This window comes from Emydura macquarii, unplaced genomic scaffold, assembly GCF_026122565.2.
Source record: "Emydura macquarii macquarii isolate MOO-44397 ecotype Brisbane River unplaced genomic scaffold, CSIRO-AGI_Emac_v2 contig_320, whole genome shotgun sequence".
Classification (NCBI taxonomy): Eukaryota; Metazoa; Chordata; order Testudines; family Chelidae; genus Emydura; species Emydura macquarii.
In genome coordinates this window covers 2629450-2645163 of record NW_027130457.1, presented here as the reverse complement: position 1 = coordinate 2645163, position 15714 = coordinate 2629450, and the positions used below count along the sequence as shown (strand labels likewise).

At 37.5% G+C, this 15714-nt stretch overlaps 1 long non-coding RNA gene across 1 annotated transcript in view; it reads left to right on the top strand.

The window, feature by feature from the left end:
* Positions 1-2689: 2689 nt before the first annotated feature.
* LOC137167162 (uncharacterized) overlaps positions 2690-15714 on the top strand; it is an 88279-nt gene continuing 75254 nt past the window's right edge. The window contains exon 1 of the long non-coding RNA XR_010924032.1: positions 2690-2712. This is a non-coding gene — a long non-coding RNA (uncharacterized lncRNA). The remainder of the gene's footprint in view (positions 2713-15714) is intronic.

Genomic DNA, 15714 nt, shown 5'->3' with positions numbered 1-15714 from the left:
TTTCTCCCCCTTCTGATAAAGAAGGGGAAATTAAACCTTGAAAATTGACTATCCTAGGTAAATGTAACTGCTGGGTTAAAAATTATACGGTGGGCACTGGAACCACCATCTCCTCCTTCTCTGGTTGCATTTTGAATGGGACCTGATCTGGTAGGCAGACTCTGAACAGGCCTACTGAATCAGGCCCTGTACATGACTTAGGCAGCCAAGTGCCTATCTTCCCCCAGTTTGTGAATCACTCGGGAGCTTAGCTCAGGCAGGAGATATGTATCTGGGCTCCTAGAGGGAGGCAGCAGTGAGCATGCGCAGAGGCTGAAATATAGTTGCCTAGGGAAGTTTTACCCTGAAAAATTAGGCACTGAATGAGTTTAGGCACTTAACAGATTTAGCAGGAGTTCTGTGGATTACAGTGAAACCAAAACTGGGATTTAGGTGCTAACATCTGAGAATTAGGTTCCTAAATCTGCAGTTTAGACAGCTAAGTACCTTTGCGAAGGTTGGGGTCAGGTGACTGCTCTGATGTAGCGGAAGAGGGACAGCAAATGTGATGAGTTTATACTGTTTCTAGCATACTAAGACAAAACTTATATTACCAAGTTCTTTTCTGAGGACCCTTCTATGAGGAAATAGTCACTACAGTTGCTGGCTCATAGAATGGGTTGAAATCTTTTTGTCAAAGGTGTGGTTTTTGTTTTTCTTTTATCAAAATGAAAATGTTCACGAATGGTTTTCATTTGAGTTGAAATTTGTTTGACAAATAATTACAAAATTAAAAAAAAAATGAAAATGTTTCATGTTTTGCTAGGGAAAAAGTCCATTCACTTTTTTTACTCTCTTCTCTTTTATTCCCACTGAAAAAGAGAGAGAGAGGGAATGAAAGAGTGCTCTCATTTTTTTTTCTGCTCCACCAAAATTAATTGCCCAGAATAAGAAACACTCTTTCAAGAATTTTCATTTAAAAATACCTGAAAAAACATAAATGAAAAATATTTTCTTTTGAAAATTTCAGTAATAAACTTCCTTTTTAACCAACTCCAGTTATGAACTTTGATTATTTGATGGAAGAGGTGAAATTAGAGGAAGGTGCTTGCCATATTAAGCCATGTTTTCATTTGAGTTTCATCCATTATTAAACAGTTTGGAAAGGCATGGATCTATTCAACTGAATCAGGCACCAAATTTTCCTACAATCCTTTAAAAATATGTGTAATTTGGTTCTATTTGTAATGAAGTTAAAAATATGAGGGAAGTGTACTCAAAAAAACAAACAAAAAACCAAGTACATCCCAAGTTGAAGTCTAAACTCACTTTGCCATTGACTGTGCTAACACAACAACCCTTATCTTTGCCAACATGTTGGAGACAGAACCAGAGATCTCAGGAGTTAAATGCATATTTTTCTATAGTTTTTGCTAAAAAGCTACACTCAACTGGACTGGTCCTAGAGCCACAAAGAGACTTAGACATTGCAATGCTCAGTGTTGTGGTACTTAGACACCCAGTAGAGTCCACAGCCCAGAGTTAGGCACCCAGGCTCCCTATACAATGCAGATGGAAATGTAGGTGCCTAAGAACAGGTTCCACAAAAGCCAGTATGCTGAGCAGTGAGATACCTAAACTAACCAATAAGAAATGTCAAGGAGAGGGGTGTATCCTAAGCCCAGCATTTCAGAAAGAGTTAGTGACTAAGTGTAAGCCAGAGGGAGGCCCTTCCTTCTGCTTTGAATTCACAGCCAGGCCTTTCTCTCTCAGACAAGGTGAAACCCACCCACCATTACTTTTAGCTCAGTAGAAAAATCAGGCAGGATGTGCGATACCCCAGTTCATTTCCCCCCTGCTGTGAAGAAAAATGAAGAAATGTGGGTCTCCCACAGGAGTGTCTTAGTCACTGCACTATGGAGCCATACCCTCTCTGGCTGGCCCAGTGAATATTTAATTAGATATACACTAGAACAGCTTAGATTGAATGCCCGATACTCAGCACACTCTCATGGGAGGCTCAAGTGCAAATCCTTTTTCCACAGGAGAGCGAGAGGGGAATTGAACCTACATCACCCCCATCTCAGGTGAATACACTAACTACTAGGTTACAAGTTCATTGTGTCCTCCATTATGTGGTTAGGTGTGTGCTGAGAATGCCTACTGGCTTTGATCCTGCAGGCAATATAGGCAGGGGAATACCTAATATGAGGATCTGGCTAAGGTTTAGGCACCCGGATTGAGGCAATAGTGCACATGCTCACTGGCTGATTTTAAGATGACTAGGAGAGTTTACCAGAAGAAATTTAGGCACCTACAGACTTAGGCAGCAGCTGAACCAGAGTTTTAAGGATCTCATAGGTGCCTAAATACTGGATTTAGATGCCAAAAATGGCAGTTAAGCTAAATTCCCCTTGTGAATCTAGCCCCTTGAAGCCAAAGACTGTAACTCATCCATTCTCTGTATACTGGACATAGAGGAGAACACATAGTATGTACTAATCAGTGGTTTACAATATGGTAACACTATATACAACACAGAAGTAGGCCTTTCTTTGCTAGATTCTTGGCTCCTATTAACTCTTTTTAGTACCCTTTTTAAAGTGGTCTCCTTTTATTCAAACTTGTTTTCCCAGCATACCTTCCTGCACTTTAAATTGGGCAGAATCAAACAGCTGCAACACTAAAGAAGCCATTTTGCTCCTGAAAGAGGCATTTCTACTTTGCTAGTTAGTAAGTACTCAGTTCATGTTTTCTGCTGGTTTTTGCTTTTATTGGTAAGGGTGATGTACTCTTACACTGGGTTCAACAAATATGGTTCTAAGTGACATGAAATTCAATAAACCTGAACCCTTGTGTTAGCTTGCTCCTGTTAGAATTCCAGTTGAAATGGGGAGGAGGAAGGTAGCAAAACACATGGATTAATATTTGTAGCAGGACAAGGACTTTGGTTTCTTCTCTTTCTTCTTTATTTGCTGGTGTTAGAGTGGGGGGTGGCAATTCCATAATAAAGGGTAGATGCCTATATTTAATGGTCTTTTCTGCTAGAACTGATTAAACTGGGTGTACATCAGTGTGTTAGAAGGAAGACACCACCCCATCATTCAGAGAAATGTTTGGAGGGACTACTCACTGTGTGTAAAACTAAAAATATGCAAAAGTGTTTGTAGTGTTGGAGCCTTAGGCAACAAAATTCTTGTTTCTTTTCCTTTAATTGTAGTTTACTTCATATTTAGAAATGTGTATGTTTATTTCACTGGCTTAAATATTAGAAGTGACATATGTGCAAGTTATTGAAAAAAGATAATTTATTTTGAAAAATAACTTGTAAAATTGTTAGTGGTCTCTGGTAAAACTGGATTTCTCCTTTTTGAAAGAACTTTTTTTTTTTTCCTCTGGCAATTTAGAAGCGCTCAGCTGTGAAAAGAACAGGGCAACTTCATTTCTTGTATTATCCATAAGTTGTCCAGTTTCTTCAGAATTTGTACTTGAATATTTTAGGCATAATTTGGTTTGCTATACTATATCTTCATTTATGATGATGCTTACTGTACAGATGGTAGAGTAAAGTGCATTGGAAGCTATATTCCACTAGCAGAATTCCTATCTTAGCCTCCAAATTACTTTTGAAAATATTTTGATAGCACATTCCAGTGTTGCTGTAAGATGCCTTTACCTGATCTTTTAAAGTGCTTAATAGATTTTTGGTAGTGCAAAACATTAATAAATTCTTACCTTTGATATAAAGGGAAAAACGGAGCCTTGTGTTAAAGGATGATTGGAAGCTACTATACTTCAGCTCCCAATTAAAGATAAATTCATTCTAAACATCCCTCTCTATGCTTCAATGATACTTCCTGACAAAAGAGGCTCTTGGGCATATTGTGTTTGAAAATGTAGCAGTGGTAAATTAAGACGCGTGAAGCAGTTTCAAGGAAAACTATCTGTCCAAGGACACATCTTTTATTTTTCACCTTCTAGCAAACCATTAAAACATACAAGCCAGCAACAGACAACTCCTCTTGCAAATACAAAAATAATTGGTCCTATCCTGACTGTCACTGTCTACTGTAGAGTTTTTCTGGCTCCAGTCTTGATTGTCTTCTCTTTGTTATGGTGGAAGCTTTAAGGAGCCTTTGAATTTATTGGCAGAAAAGAAGATAATTTATAAAGTTTACTTTTTTAGACTTCTCAGAAGGAATCTTTAACTATAGCTCATCCACTGTGCATTACAGCTGAAGACTATTTCACCTGTTTCTATTGTAACCACCTGTTTCCTGGGATTTTTAACAGACTTACAAATTGGTGGAAGTCAATGCATGTAGGAGTCTCAGGCTGGAAAGGAATGTTGTTGTGTTCAGGAGTTATAAAACTCAAATTACATTTTAAAGAAGAAAAAATAAGATAGATAAGACTTTTTTTATTATTACTTTATTGATTTGAACATCCAAGATCTTACAAAAAGACTCAATTCTTCCAACCTTATGTTGAATGGTATCTCACTTAATGAACAGTGCTATGGCCCCATGTGTTGAACACGGTGCTAATTAGTAGAGCTTGTAAAAAAAAAATATATATATATATATATATTGGTGAAATTATTTTCCACTGAAAAACGCTATGTCATTGAAACTGAAATGTTTTGCAGAAATGTATTAGGTTTGGGGTGGAATTTCAAGGAGAAATTCAGGGACACCAACTACCCCAGAACAGCTAACCACATGATGGTAGGGTAAAAGCCTGCTTGATTCAGAATGGGAACTTGGATCTGGGCCTCCCACATACTAGCTGAGGGCCTTACCCAGAAATGCTATTGGCTATTTTAGGATGGGTTACTTGTCTTTTTTTCATTAAAAAAATATTTCAAAGGTCTCATTTTTGTTCTGCATGAGAATGAAAACAAATTTTGAAGCCTGTAGCCTGATTTTGGGTGTTTTAGTCATTTGAATGGGGTTATAGGCTCGCCAATTGATCTAATCAGAAGGTAATGAGGTTCTTCTCCTGGAATCAGGCTCCAGAAGAGTTTTATAGGGACCCCAGGATGCACGACAGGAATGCTCACACTGATAGCCGAATTTGGATAATTTTATAAGCTTTTATCAAAATAACATAAAATGATAGACAAATGACTGATTAAAAGGAAATGGATAATCACATGGATAATGGATAATAGTCTTATTTTAGAGACTCATGTGATATATATATATTTCTACAGTATCCTTTGGATTAATATACTCACACCCTTCCCTGATGACCTGGTTGAGAGAGATGTCCGGTGTCTCAACTCTTGAGTAGAGGGGTGGAGACCTAGGCACTGCTCGAGAGCCAAGAGTTGTAAGGCTAAGACTAACTGTACAAATAATACTAAGTATAAGCGAAGGAATCTTAATACACTAACTAAAAGAAACTTCAAGAAGGAGTAGCTGATGATCACCCCAAGTAACATGATTTGCCCCTTCTTATACCCTGAGCAATATGGGTCCTTCTTCTAAGTCCAAACTTGGATTCTTCACCCCCAAATTATTTGGGTACACTTATTCTATAGGCTGGCAGGTTCGTGCATATTAATGACATATCCACATCCTTTCCAGACAGTTCGTTTATCTCACCTTTGTTATTTCTGGCCCTTTTTGTGGGTTCTGAGGTGTATCTGTGACATTTACTTGGGGCATAACCTGAGACAGCGCCCCCCCCATTTTGACACCTCCTGACTTATCTAGGGTAAAGGTTATAACCATATATGTCTTATCCTTTAACTCATCATTACTTATCTGGGACAAAGGTCCTGAACATATGTATGCTAACTGCCTTAGCTTTCATGCAGGATACAGCCTGTAAGGTCCCTTGCATTACAGCTATAATACTTTAAGATGAGTCTATGACTCTATTATAATAAAACAACAATACTTAAATCTATCAGTAAAGATATATATATATGCAAGCAAGGAGGCTAGTCCTATAAGCTACAAAGCCTCTGTTTTATTTGTGGAATGGAATTGTTGCTTTTTGGACAGCCTTACTACTGAGCATGAAGAAGGATGACAAAGTTAGACTGTAAATTAGCACATCTACCTTTTTAATATTCTAATAAACATATTTTTTCACCCTTTCTATTAAGTTTGTGTTTGTATTTCCATTACATTTTCAATTATAAATCAGTGAGATTAATAGCATTTTAATGAATAGTTAATCAGTTCTTCTAGATTGATACAGAGTATAGCTGTTCAGTAGGCTGCTTATAGACAGGGGTTAGAACTACCTACAACACCCTCTACTAATTAACACCCTCTATAAGCATCCATAACATATTATGCATGTCTGTAACGTATTTATAACATCTATTAATAATTTATAAAAGCTTTATAACCCATTTACAAATGTAACCTTACTATTAGGTGTGACCCTCTATTAATGCTTTATCTGAGGGTGATTATTAATTGATACACTTTGCAATGTGCATTTATAGTTTATCAGAAGAAGCTTTTTCACTACCTCAGACTTGCACAGCTCCATAGAAAAGCAATGTTTTAGTCTCTCACCAAAATAATATAGTCATAATCTTCTTCACTGCATAAACCCTGAATAAACTGGCTTTCCTGAGAGGGGAGGGCGTTTCAACAGGGTTTGGGAAAGATGAAACCTTGCACCCCTGAAATCCTGCCCTGAGATCTTCCTTTTAAGGCACTGCTGCTGTAATTCAGTGCTCCCAGGTACACCATGGGCCAGCACAGAGTCTTATTGACCCTAATAAGCTCAATACAGGTGCAGTGAATTAAAAGATCAAGACCTAAGATTGAAAAAGAGCTGAGTATCTTTTCTTTTATTTCATGTACATTTTAACACAAATATAATGCAAGACAGAGATTTTACTTTCTGATACATCATTGGCTTGCCTTGAGAAACTTTGCATATGTTCACACCCATGGCTTTAATGATTCATAGTAAAGAGGTATTTCTCCCTTTTAATAATGGGGCGGGGGAAACAGGTTGCACTGGGCCTTTTTCTTCTTTCAATATTAAAATACATTGACTGAGTTACAAAATATCTTTCTGATATTATTGCTACAAAGATCTAGAGCACAGCTTTGAATTAACAAATAAAACGAGATAAAACGAGGATCCTTTTCAATCAGTTTTGTTATAATTTTGATGATTTTGTTTTTAAAGAATTATAAGTGAAAGAGAAACAAAGTGATTTGATATATTTAGCTTTAAATACCAAATAATGGCATGAACATGCTTATTATTAATAATGTGTGTGATGCCCTTTAACCTTGTAGTATATTTGGTAAACAGCTTAAATGTTGACCATACATTTTGGAGTAAAACTGAAGTTTTCACAAGTTTGGCCACACCAAATCAGTGTAGAAATTAAACTCTTCAATGCAGAACAAATGAAAATCTTCAGGAAGTTTGAAAAGGGATGTTGTTCACTTAAAGAATTAAAGATTATATAAACTATTGATAGATAAAGGACTTCATGCAGTTTTAACTTTAATTAAGTGAAATTTGAAGATATGTTAGGAAAGTATGTCCATAAGGTTCCTGAACTGCCAGCATTGTTTGTGAACAAATTATCAAAATTGTTCACAAGTTATAAGTTTGTAACATTTGGCAAACTTTATAAATACCTGTTTCATAAGACAATTAATCAAGGTATTTTCTGTATTTTCATATCAGATGTTTCAAAATGTGTGCAGGCAAAAGATTCAGGCATTCTTCAAGTAACTCAATCTAAAAGAGCTTATTTACACTTTTCATAGAAATCAGTGACATGCAGATGCAATATAAAAGGACTCTTTTGCATCTTCACATGGAGCTCCAGTTAACATCAGAAACCTTCCACTATGGAAGAAGAATCTTAAGGAATAACAAAAGAATTCTCCACATGTAAACATCACACCACAGCTTCAGCAGCTGAGACACTGAAACAAACTTATGGGTAAAACCAAATGTGTATAAAGTAGTTATCAATCTTTATCCGTAAGTCAGCCACCTATATAGATAGATAGATATAGATTTGATGGAAATAAAAAATAGTATTAATTATAATTTCTAGTCACAGAATTATCCCTCAAGGGAGTTTGGTGGTCCTAGAAATATCTCTATTGGACTTGAAGTGTACTGATACTTGCATAATTTCATTTGCAAGATGTTTACAAATATGTGCTTTGAGTTCTAACAGGAAAAAAAAGGATTCTGTTGTGTCTGGTATAAAGAACTGGTGTTTAAAGGAACCAAAGTATAGTCTCAGCATTCAGTTATGAATACTGTATTCTGAAACATACAGATGAGGTTTATTGAAATTAAATGTTGTAGTACTAAGCAATCTACTTCTGAACATTGAATTGTGAAGGAGATATATATGTACCAGTGATCATTTATTGGTAGTTATTATTGAAGTTCATCTTGTTGTGTGATAATGATTAGGTAATTATTTTAAGGTCAAAGAATTTATATAAATCAGCTACTGACTGTGTAGAAATGACCCTGGGAAATTAGTTGAGTATGGTTGGTTGGTTTTTATTGGTAATAATTATTAAGGTTTTCCGGGTATTAAACTCAGTCAAGGGCAAGCCAGAAAACCTAGTTTGTTCTGATAATTTGTTTGTAAGCTCTCTTTTGAATTGTACTTGAATGTAATTGATGTCCGAAGGGAATCATTCCTATTCTCCGTTGTTTAGTTTTAATATTTTGTTTATTTTGTTTCTTTCTTGTAAAGACATAGCTGTTCAATTAGTAGCTCAGAAACTTTATTCTTCTTAAAATATCTTTCCAGGAAGAGCTTCTTCTAATTACCCTGGATTGAGAGTTTAAAGTGGAGGTGGGGGAGAGTAAGCCTTAGAGAATTAGTTAAACCTTAAATAAAATTACCAAGTCTTGATTTTTCTATTATATCCCGATGTCCTGGGGAACTTCTTTGAGAACACTTTAAAATGAAAAAAAAAAAAAAAAAAAAAAAAACCACAACATTTCATCAGTCGAATCACTTTCTTTTTATAACTACAAAATCTATGTTCAAGGAGCATTGCTGTACCAAGTAGAATTTTCTGTGTTTGCCAAGAACTTACAATGCTGTGGAATGAGCATTTAGTGTGACGAACAGTGTTTGCCAGGGTCAACACTCATTTGACTTTTCTCTTGATTCCAGTGCTTCTGTTTGGCTCAAAGTGAAGTTAACGCTGCCTCAGTGTTTCATGATATACTCATTCAAAACTCTCTGCTGAAAAATATCCTCTATTCAAAGACATATGGATATGTTGCTGTTGAGTCAGGAGATGGTAGTAGCTACAGTAGTACACTTTTGTATTAGAATCATAGAATCATAGATATTAGAGTTGGAAGGGACCTCAGGAGGTCATCTAGTCCAATCCCCTGCTCAAAGCAGGACTAACTTCAGCTATATCATCCCAGCCAGGGCTTTGTCAAGCCTCAGCTTAAAAACCTCTAAAGATGGAGATTCCACCACCTCTCTAGGTAAGCCATTCCAGTGCTTCATCACCCTCCTAGTGAAAAATGTTTTCCTAATGTCCAACCTAGACCTCCCGCCCTGCAACTTGAGACAGTTGCTCCTTGTTCTGTCATCTGCCACCACTGAGAACAGCCTAGCCCCATCCTCCTTGGAACCCCCTTTCAGGTAGTTAAAGGCCGCTATCAAATCCCCCCCATTCTTCTCTTTTGCAGACTAAACAAGCCCAGTTCCCTCAGCCTCTCCTCATAAGTCCTGTGCTCCAGCCCCCTAATCATTTTTGTTGCCCTCCGCTGTACTCTCTCCAACTTGTCCACATCCTTTTTGTAGTGGGGGGCCCAAAACTGGACACAATATTCTAAATGCGGCCTCACCAATGCCAAATAGAGGGGAATAATCACTTCCCGTGACCTGCTGGCAATGCCCTCCTAATGCAGCCCAATATGCTATAGCCTTCTTGACAACCAGGGCACCCTGCTGACTCATATCCAGCTTTTTATCCACTGTTACCCCCAGGTCCTTTTCTGCAGAGCTGCTGCCTAGCTCGTTGGTCCCCAGTCTATAGCTGTGCATGGGATTCTTCCTTCCTAAGTGGAGGACTCTGCACTTTTCTTTGTTGAACCTCATTAGATTTCTTTTGGCCCAATCCTCTAGTTTGTTTAGGTCACTCTGTATCCTATTCCTACCTTGCAGGGTATCTACCACTCCCCCCAGCTTAGTGTCGTCTGCAAACTTGCTGAGGGTGCAATCTACCCCATCCTCCAGATCATTAGTAAAGATGTTGAACAAAACCGGCCCCAGGACCGACCCCTGGGGAACTCCGCTTGTGACCGGTTGCCAGCTAGACATGGAGCCATTGATCACTACTCGTTGAGCCCTATGCTCTAGCCAGTTCTCTATCCATTTTATAGTCCATTCATCCAACCCATACTACTTTAACTTGCTGATAAGAATAGTGTGAGAGACAGTATCAAAAGCTTTGCTAAAGTCAAGGTATATCACATCCACCGCCTTCCCTACATCCACAGAGCCAGTCACCTCATCATAGAAAGCAATCAGGTTGGTCAGGCATGACTTTCCCTTGGTGAATCCGTGTTGACTGTTCCTGATCACCTTCCTCTCTTCCAAGTGCCTTAAAATGGATTCCTTAAGGACCTGCTCCATGATTTTTCCAGGGATTGAAATGAGGCTGACTGGTCTGTAGTTCCCTGGATCCTCTTTCCTCCCTTTTTTGAAGATGGGCACTAGATTTGCTTTTTTCCAGTCCTCAGGGACCTCCGCCTGTTGCCACAAGCTTTCAAAGATAATAGCCAATGGCTCTGAAATCACCTCAGCCAACTCCCTCAGCACCCTCGGGTGCATTGCATCCGGCCCCATGGACTTGTGTATGTCTAAACCTTCTAAATAGTCTTGGACCTGTTTCTTCAGCACTGCGGGATGTTTGCCTCCTTCCCATTCTGTGCCACCCAGTACAGTAGTCTATGACTATTTCACAACCCCAAAAATTTGCTACAATTTTCCCAGTGTCTGATTTTGAAAATGTAGTTATCTTATCCTGAAGTAAGGTTTTCAATCAATTTACATAACTTGCTATACTTACATTAAGTGAGGCTTATTTGTTTATAATTGTCTAGGCTCTTAAGTGATCTGGCTAGGAATCATAATTTTATTTTTAAGCATACATTGTATTGGGTTAGAGCTCCATGTCAATATACCAGAGAAAAACATTATATTACAAAACCACACTAACAGAAGAGTGTAGACAAAAACAACATCCAAAGATTTGCTGATAAGAAATCTCTACTAGGTCTTCATTTATTGTATAATTAAAACATAACAATGGTTAGAAAATAAAATGTTTTGTTAAATGCACCAATTGCACAATAAAGGGAATGCATAGTTTTAAAAATGAAAATAAGTTGTAATTTAAAATTTTAAGTTCAACTTGCTAGAAGTTGTGTTCCCCAAAGTATATTGTAAACTACTTTAGTCTGATTAGTGCTAACATGCCAATAACAATGATACGTGTAGCAGCTTGTGTCCCAGAAATTTCTGAAGGGCTTTTCACACTCTTTTGCCCCATCATCCAAAGTAGCCTTGCTGAAATGGGTCCAGGTGTAACAGAGACAAAATGTAGCCCTCTGTCTTTGAATGTAAACCAATGGCTCCTATTAACTTTAGGAGAAATTGCACACACTTATCAAGGAACAAAATTTGGCCCATAGTTCATAAAGTGCCTTGGAATATTCTGGCATGAAAAGTGCTACATAATATAATTTAGTGGTCATTATTAATATTATAAGACTGTGAATATTTTGGGGAGACATGATTTTTATTCAGGAGTATATTCTTCATTCTGTGCTATCCGTGATTATTTTTGTATGTTAAAATAGAACATAATGTGAATATTCCTCCTTCATTTAACTTGGCCAGCTTCATTACTTCTATCTTCAAAATATTATGTTCTCATCACTATATTATGACTCAACAAGATATAGCTCATTCTGTTAACTGTATTTCTGTCACATTATATTCTTTTATGCTTTCTTATTTTACAATAATCTATAACCATATTCTTTACTATGGGCATTTTTCTTGTATTTGATAAGTTTGCCCATGTCTTTCTTGTGTTGCTCTTTCATTTGTTGTATCAACTTCCATTTGAAAGCTGATTTTTTTTTTAAATGAAGAAATGGCTTGTGCAACCAATTTCTCTTTAAAAATAGTCTTCATACTTACCTTGATCAGGAACATACAAAATGGTGGGTACTATAATAGTTTTGTAGAAAATAATCTAGTTCATTATACCCACTCCTTTTGTTCTGTGTAAGGCTCTATATTTGTGGGTGAATTTGATTTCCCACTGATGCCACCATCACCCTAATTCAGTTCAGTTGTGTCTTTAAATAACTGTATACATCAAAACTGATTGGACTGAAATCTGTCACCTTTATTGTGCTCAGCATTCATACCTACTACATTAATGAATGGTTCATGAAAAGGTTATATAGCACAGTGACATTGCAAGCACCCTTACATCCTTATTCCCACAACAATAAATATTCCACTTGCAGTTGAAGAGGATAATTAAATCTATTTCAGTGACTGGAATTTTGGTGCTTAGTGGAATCCAAGCACAACATTGCTGAAGGATTTATGAATTAAATTTCTTGATGAGCTGCAACAAAGGTGACAGCATATCCAGTTTACAGCCCTGTTTTTAATTTCAACATGCTATGCATGGCCAGAAACAACAACAGTGATTTCCTTTTTACAAGCATTACTATTTATAAATCATGTCAATGGCAGAACTGCATTAATGTGAAAGGATGAACAGATAATGATGCTGTAACTACTTGATCTGTTTTCTAGTCTTTATCCCACAAGAAAAACAAAGCAGCCAAAGGGTGGGGCTTCAGATTTAATTGCTGTTTTGCATTAAAGAATAGCTATTTCTGAGATGTTGGTTTACAAGGAAAGATAAAGATTTAAGGATCTGATTCAGGCAAGCGCATAAGCCAGTGCTTTCCTGAACTGAAACTGAAGCCATCCACCTCACAACACCAGCGTCAGAGTATTAAACCTTGAGGAAATATTAGAACCATATCAGAAAAGGATGATTTTTCCAAACTGCTAATTTTCTGGTAATATATTATTATAATTTGTTTTTAATGGTTACACTTCAGTCTGTGACTTTCTTTTTATTTCAATATTAAGCCTTCTCAGCTGGATTCTTACTAGGACTTTTCCCTGAGCGGCGTCTATCATTAAAATGTGTTTTGGAATTTTGTGATGAAACTGTTTTTTGCCAGAAAAAGCCAATTAATTGAAACTGAAACTTTGCAGGAAAATGTTGATTTTGACAAAACTTTTGTCAGAACGGCTTCTCAGGTCCAGCTTGGGAGGGAGAGGCTGAGTGAGAGGGGAAATAGAGACACAACTGCACACACCTGCCCTAGAATTAGGAGCAAGAATTACATAAAGATAACATCCATGCTATTAGCAATATTGTCATCTCTGTTGAGTAGTAGCGGATGTCAAGGGCTTACAGGTTGGTTTCTTGTTAGAGGAGAAATTAGCCTGTTATATTCTTAGTGCAACTTCTTTCATTTACACACATACACCAGTTCTGGAACAGTGGTGGTCTCAAGTGGTAGGCTGGTAATCTCCTCTTTCTGAAATCAAGTACCATTTAATATCATCCAAAAATTAGTGGGGGTTGTGACACTGGAATGCTACAAATGGCAACACTAGCTTTAGTTTACTCCACAGCTGAGTACTGCACATCTGTTTGGGAAAGAAACACAGACCTTATTGATACCCAGCTAAATGGAGCAATGAGACTTATAACTAGCACCCTGAAATCCACTCTGCTGCCTTGGCTTCTAGTCTTCGCAGTCATCCCTCTTCCAACCATCCAGCAAGAGATGGCTACATTGAGTGGAATATGAGAAAGCTCTTGTTAACCAAAAGCTCCCTCTGCATGACAACCTTGTTCACTGTCCTCACACTCACCTTAAGTTTTGCTGACCATTTTGGGTGGCTGGAGAAGCTCTTCTGTCATTCAGCTTCAGCCTGAAAACACCAGGAGGTGGTGGTACAATGGGCAGGCTCTGATGTAAACAGTAAGCACCTTACAGATGATCCCACAATCAAACTGCCTGGTTTCTTGCTCCACCAAAGACATTGAATGATCATTAACTACATCAGGACACCACACAGAAGATGAGTGCACCTGATGCACAAAGGGAGGGCTAAAGATTCTCCACAGTGTAAATGGAGAGACTTCCAAACCATTGACCATATTGTGAACAAGTCTCCCATTTTTTTCATTTCCAGGAGATATAGCAAAGATGCATTCTGCATCTCCTGAAGCTCTCAAATGGATTTCACATCTTTCTGTTAATTTGTAAATGTTGCTCTTTTCATAAAAAAGAAGAGGTGCCACTGGCCGCTTCCTGGGGACCATCTCTGCCTCAAGAATTGTCTCTTCACAAAGAGATCACAGCAAAGTCCAAATTCCCTTGCTGCTTGCACCAATTCTGCCAAAGAAACGACAACAGAAGATCAAAAACAACACAGCAATTGTTCTAAAATTAAAGTTTTATCACAGTCTAAGAAAAAGAACTTGTAAGAGTATATGTAATAGCACCATCTAGTGATCCCTTGCCACAATAATATTTAACGTTTATATTGTGATAGTGTCTGGAGCACTCAACAAATTAGGGGGTCCCATTGTATGATGCATATATTGCAAATTATATTTCTTGCTCTCAAAAGCTTACCATCATGATAAATTAGGTGGATAAACCATTAAATGTAATAATTGCCCTTAATGATTTTAATGATCTTTAGCCAACAGGGCTATCAACTAGACACAGCAGCTAAAGATGAAAAACATTGACTGCCAAACAGAGGTGCTTAAGCCACAGACAAATGCAAGGGTCAGATCCCAAGTGATCTCCTTGTAGCTTTGCCATCATGCCTTGAGCATTTGTAGAAATGTGACTGTACGTGTTTAAACTCCACATCAGGTGACCTTTTTTGCAAATCAAACACAGCTGTTCAAATGTTCACTAACAACAGGAAGAGAGACAAAGCTGAAGAGAGAGAAGTTTGAGCAAATATTTGGGTAAATACTATTTGCAGTATTCTCCTGACTCTACTTCACCGTTAACGAATAAATGCACAGTAGTATATTTTGCAAAAATAATTAAATCCTGAAATAAGTCTTTGCAGCAGCTGTTACTAAATCTTTGCTGAAACATGGGGAGAGACTGATGGGTTTTTTTTGGTGAAGATTATAAAGTGTGTGGTTTAGCAAAGCATGTATTGGAGTTCAGTTGTGGATTTTAATTCAATATCTGCATATTAAAATGTGAAAGTTTGTCTGACCCCATCCAATATCATGATTTGATTGGAAAGGGAGTACTAAAATATGCACAGTGGTGGGAGTTCCATCACTCGCTAGTTTTTTGGTATTGTTCTGACAGCTTTTCCTATCACAAAACAAAGGGTTAGATGAAATGCTAAAGGGAGTGCATGGACATGGTGCCTGTCATGAGAAAAATCACATTCCTGGCTCATTGTTTGAAGACACAACATAGTGCATCTACTTCCCAAACATCATCATCTGATAATTTCCCTTTCTGGAGTTCCCTTATGAGTGTTACGAAAAGCCTATATTATAAAGGAAAGTGAGTGTACATTTCTTCTGCTATCCCCCATCTTGAAGATGGAATTGACAGTTTAGAACATCTGAGTCG